Source organism: Capra hircus (assembly GCF_001704415.2).
Source record: "Capra hircus breed San Clemente chromosome X unlocalized genomic scaffold, ASM170441v1, whole genome shotgun sequence".
Classification (NCBI taxonomy): domain Eukaryota; kingdom Metazoa; phylum Chordata; class Mammalia; order Artiodactyla; family Bovidae; genus Capra; species Capra hircus.
The window spans coordinates 16,815,366-16,821,588 of record NW_017189517.1 but is presented as its reverse complement, the minus strand read 5'-3'; positions in this window follow the sequence as shown (position 1 = coordinate 16,821,588).

The following is a 6,223-nucleotide window of genomic DNA, read 5'->3' as shown; positions in this document are numbered from 1 at the left end:
GTTTATACACATTCAAGTAGTTCCACGAGACCTCCTAAGATCTAAGATGAGGTAACTTTTTCTTAATTTGGTGGAAAGATTTCTGTGTTGACAATAGAAAGAAACACCTTTATTCCTATTTTCCCCTTTTTAGTAAAACAGAAAATCCCACAGATTTCATGTCAATATATTGTCCCCTAGAAACACAGACAAGAAGGTCAAGAGAGCAGATATTTTATAAATATTCGTGTAGTCTTTTCCCCTTTGTAGTTTTTTTCTGCCTTCCTCTTATTTACATATTTCAAAGCACACTTTTCCTGTCCAGAGAAGTCATCCCTGTCCTTTAACCTGGGAGTGAGAGGAATTTTCCACTGCGATTGCTGTTGTCTACCACCGTGCCCATGAATTATGTTTCTGAAGCACTGTTTGTCAGTGATTTCCAAAGCAATATTCACTCTGCACCCTGGGGGTCAGACAACTTTTGACACTTCCTCAAAACTTAAAAGTGACATGAGTTTAATTATCATGTGTATGAGACATTTGTTGCCTCCTCTCTCTTCCTTTATGTGTGTGAGCTCACCCCTTTGGTGTGGAAGATCTGAGAAAAGAAAGTGAGAAGGAAAAATCAAGAAATGATAATACCTTCAATTTCTAACAAAGAGCTCCAAATACTAATAGTTTATAATGTTGCATCTGTCTTTGCAAGTGCGAACTGTGGGGAGGGGGGTTGGGGAGCTAAAGGGAATGACTGCCCATCATTTGACCTTTCAGTTTCATTATCTGTTAACTAGGAATGATAATACAGGTTTGACATACTTTGGTTCTTTGAAGATAAAGTTCATAATAAACGTAATACATGAATCTATTCTCCTTTTAAAAAATCAGAAAATTAAAAAGATAAAAGTAAGGACTTCCCTAGTGGCTTAATGGTAAAGAATCCACCTGCCAATGGAGGAAACACGGGTTCCTGGTCTGTGAAGATCCCACCTGCCTCGGAGCAGCTAAGCCCCGTGCTCCACAACTACTGAGCCTGAACTCTAGAGCCCGGAAGCTGCAACTACAGAGCCCACTCACCACAACTACTGAAGCCCAGGCTCCCTAGAGCCCGTGCTCCACAGCAAGAGAAGCTACTGCAATGAGAAGCCCTCACATCACAGCTAGAGAGTAGGCCCTGCTCCCTGCAACTAGAGAAAGCCCGTGGAGCAATGAAGACCCAACACTGCCAAAAATAAATAAATTTATAAATAAAATTATTTTTTTTTAAAAGATAAAGGTAAAATGCTTGCATTAGTCAGTGTTCTCCAGAGAAACAGAATCTACAGAATCCATATCTGTATCTGTATCTATATGTATTTGCATGTGTGGAGAAAGAAAGATTGATTATAAGGAATTGACTCAAACACAGTTAGAGAGGCTGAGAAACCCAAGATCTGCCGTGGGAAAGCTGGCCAACCATCTGGTTCCAATCTGAGAGCAAATAAGCTTGGAGACCCAAGAAGAGCTGATGTTTCAGTTTGAGCAGCTCAAACAATGAGGCAGGAGGGAGGGTCTGCCTTTTTATTCTATTCAGGACTTCAACTGATTTGGTGAAGACCACCCACATTAGAGAAGACAATCTGCTTGGCTCAGTTTAACTGATTCAAATGTTAATCTCATATCAAAACATCCTCACAGACATACCCAGAATAATCTTAGACAAGTTACTGGGAACCCCATGGCCTTGTTAAGTTGACACATAAAATTGATTGTCTCAGTCCCCTTGGCCACCTCCCCAACTTGTTATCTTCCCTTCTTCTCATAGATAACCATTTTTGCATTTGAATCTCATTCTTCCAGATAAATAGTTTAAATAGTTTTTTACCTTAATAAGTAGAAAAAAATATGTAGTATTGTACTGTAGTATATGACATAAATGGTATCAGATTGTATATATCCTTTGGTGACTTGTGGTTTTCATTCACATATGTTTTTGAGATTTGTCCTTGTTGATACATGCTGGTTCATGATTTTAACATCTGCCTACTGTGCAATTGAATGAATAAACTATGTTTCATTGAGTCATTCTTCTATTGATGTACATTGAGGTTGTTCCTGATTTGTCACTATTAACAGTTTTATAGTAAACGTCTTTGCGTACATGTGGGTGTATTTCTCTGCCTAGAAGAGTAATGCATGTAATTCTCTTGATGGGAGAAAACTTGACTAGTGTAATGAAACTGATTGTAAAGTTTTAAGCTAGTCTTTTTGGTTTGTGTGTAATCTTATGAAATGTTGCTTTTTGATAAAGATTCGTGAGATATACTATGGCAGAAGGCCAGCTCTCCAGCAAAACAGGGTTTTTCAGAGTAGCTGTACTTTAGAGAGAATCACCTTAATTCAGGATCCAGAACTTACTTCTGCAAGTCTAGGACCTAATTTTTTCAGTGAACTCATCAAGAGACCATGTTTTCAGTATCCAGGCACTGTTGAAGTCACCCTAGGAAGAAGTAGGTAGATTCTTATTTTACATTTTCCAGATTATTTCATATTCTTTTTACAAAAATTTCTTCTTAAAGTCTTGGGATCACACCAGACTATTTGAGCCTTTTGATGCCTGTGACTCCTAAGTTGGGTTGTCACTCATCAGTATGAGCTTTGTTTTTTCAGAGTTCATGAACTGAAATACTAATTTTTAAATTGGTTTTTAGTCCTGGGTATAAAGGAACCAGGGCTTCCTCGGTGGTTCAGCAGTAAAGAGTCTGCCTACAATGCGGGAGACCGGGGTTCATCCTCTGAGTTGGGAAGATTTCTTGGAGAAGGGAATGGCAACCCACTCTAGTATTGTTGCCTGGAGAATCCTCATGAACAGAGAGGCCTGGCAGGCTACAGTTCATGGGGTTGCAAAGAGTGAGACGCAACTGAAGTGACTTAGCACACACGCATAAGTGAACCAAATCCCTCATTCTATAAGTAGGTACTATTATCCCTATTTTACAGCTATGGAAACTGAGGCTCAGAGGAATTTGCCCCATGTCACAAAACTCTGAAATGGACAAGCCAGGATTCAACCCCAAGTCTGTTTGACTTCAAGGCCAGTGCTTTTTCCATAGTATACTGCAGGCTGTCAGGACACATTTTCTTTCTCTGTTCCTAACTCACTTTGCAACAGTATGTATGTATTTGAGGCATATAAAAGACCAAATAAGTGATAAGAAAAACTACCATTTATTGACCACCCATTCTATGTTGGGCTTCCCTGGTGGCTCAGCTGGTAAAGAATCCACCTGCAATGCAAGAGACCCGGCTTCGATCCCTGGGTTGGGAAGATCCCCTGGAGAAGGGAAAGGCTACCCACTCCAGTATTCTGGCCTCGAGAATTCCTTGGACTGTATAGTCCATGGGGTCACAAAGAGTTGGACACGACTGAGAAGCTTTCACTTTCATTCTATGTCAAGCACTGGGCTAGGCATGATACCTTTTCTGTAAAACCTCATAACATCCCTCTAAGGTAGAAATTATCATCTCCATATTACAGATGAGAAAACTGAGGTTCAGAGAGTTTAAGTGACTTTCACAGAGAGTGCCAGTGCAGGATTCAAGCTCATATCTATAGGATGCAAAATGTATGTACTTTCCACTACAACCAAGACCTTTCAGTATATTATTTATTATATGTCTGTATTATTAATACCTTCATTCTGGTCAAGCTTATATCATTTTAGGCAGACTTTGTGTCCCTCTCTAGTTAACGTTAATAGTAGGTTTCATTTCATGTTTTACCTTAATGGGGAGGAGTTGAAGGGAGAATTAAAATCTAATTGTTATCTAGCACCTTTTTTATTCAACTATATATTTTCTCTTAATAAAGTGATTTTGCTTGCATTTTTTTAAACTGCTAACAGAACATTAGTACACAGAAAATTTGTCACCTATGAGCAGTTCTCTGATCTTTTCTTAATATAATTTGGGTTTTTATCGAAGTATTTTTCTAGTTCTATAAGCAATGTTTTAATCTTTTAAAAAATGGCTAAAACAACAGAGCAAGAGGAAGCACTCATAAATCTCAGGAGTCAGTCATTTGTTCATTTGTCTATCCATCCATCCAACACATATTTTTAGAGTGCCTACTGTGCAGCAGGCACTATGTTAGTTTCTGAGGATAAAAAGATAAATGTGACATAATTTCTGTTCTCAAGAAACTCACAATTGGTGGGGGAGACCTACAGGTAAATTGACAGTTACAGGACAGAGGGATGAGTATTGTGCCTGAACAAGAAAATAGTCTAGTGGTTTCAACAGTAGGTCCTTGGGCCAGCAGGGTTCATATCTCAGGTCTGTCATATACTGTCACTACTTCATGCAGTTGGTATGAGAACTGAGTTTTTCATATGCTTGCTTTCCTTTGGTAAGTAGCTTCAGTCGTGTCCAACTCTTGCGACTCCATGGACTGTAACCTGCCAGGCACCTCTGTCCATGGGATTCTCCAGGCAAGAATACTGGAGTGGGTTGTGATGTCCTCCTCCAGGGGATCTTACCGACCCAGGGATCAAACCCACATCTCATTATGTCTCCTGCATTGTCAGACGGATTCTTTACTACTAACGCCACATGAACGATCAATAGTATTATTCTGGTAGCCATAAGCACTGGGTATTATCGCAACATAGAAAAGTGGCGCCTAACCCAGATAGGGGAGGGGTTTGGGCAGTAGTCCTAGAGATTGAGTCGTGAAAGAAAACTGGGAGTTACCCAAGCAGTGAAGGGGACAATGGTTTTGACAGAGTATAGCATGGACAAAGGCACCAAGACATAAGGGAATCTGGCATAAGTCAAGAAGTTTGGTGTTGCTGAATATAAAGGGCAAGGGCATGGGGTAGTAGAGTGAAATTAGACAGGAGCCAAATCAGGGTAGGGGGGCTTGTAATCAGTGCCCAAGACTTTGAACTTTATCTTGAGAGCTAAAGAAATCCATGAAGGCTTATAATGAGGGGGTAAAACGAGCAGATGATTTTGGTAGAATCATGAAGGATGGACAAGGGGGCAAGACTAGTATCAGGGAAACTTGTTATAGGCTGTGACAGTATTTCAAAGGAGAAATGGTGAGGGAGGCCCTGGACTAAGCTATGGCAATGTAAATGAGAGCATGGGACAGAGTCAAGAGATGTTCAGGAATCATAAGAAGTAGCAGCACTTAGATGCCACATGGATAAGACAGGTAGAAAATGTGAGTCCTTCTTTCTACCATTCACTCAGCTAGGAAATACAGGAGAAGCAGTTTGAGGAGAGATTTTCTTGACTGCAGTTCTGAGTGCTTGCAAAATCTAAATTCCTTAGTACCGCATTCAAGGTCCCTTATGATCTGGCTCCAAATTATATTTCCAACTGTATCTCACAAGCATAACTTTTCCTAGTCAGATTAAACAAAGTGGTCCATTCCAACCACTGTTTTCCTAAACCCCTGCCTCTTTCAAACAGACATAGACACAAATAATGAGATACTGTAGAGAAATCACAGTATCTCATTATTTGTGTCTATCTATATAGATAGATGTAGAGAAATATATATATTTCAAAATGATGGATGAAGAGGTGACATTTCAGCTGTAGGATAGTTTAAAATGGCTTCCAATGAATTATACCTCCCTGTGCTCACGTCCCTTCACAATGTGATGCTATAATACCTCCTATCAAGAGGTGAAGTCTATTTCCTTTCCTCATTGCATCTGGGCTGACCGTGTAACTTGTTTTGACCAATGAAACGCAGCAGAAGTGACATTCTGGGATTTCTGAGCCTAGGCAGGCCTTAAGAGAACTAGCAGTTTCTGCTTTTGCTGTTGAAACCCAGTTGCCATGGAAAAAAAGCCCAGGCTATTCTGCTGGAAAGAGGCTATGTGGAGAGAGAGGCAGTGGGGGATGAGATACCAGATGGAGACAGAGGACCAGGTGTGAGCATGTCCCAGCTGAGCCCAGTCCCCAGATGACCCACCAGCTGACTGTGGCCAGACAAATGAGCCTGAAAGGGACCAACAGAACTGCCCAGCCAACCCAAAGAATTTCAAGAAATAATAAATCAGGTTGTTTTAAGCCATGCAGTTTAATCTTATACAGCAATAGGTAAGTGTGACACACTGTCAATGGAAACGTGAACAGGAATCCTCCAGGAAGATAATGGAGGAAAGAGTAGCTTTCTGGGCAGAGTGAATATAATGAGCAAAGGCACAGAGGAGTCAAAGTGCACAGCCTGTCTCAGGAAGGGCAAGTGCTA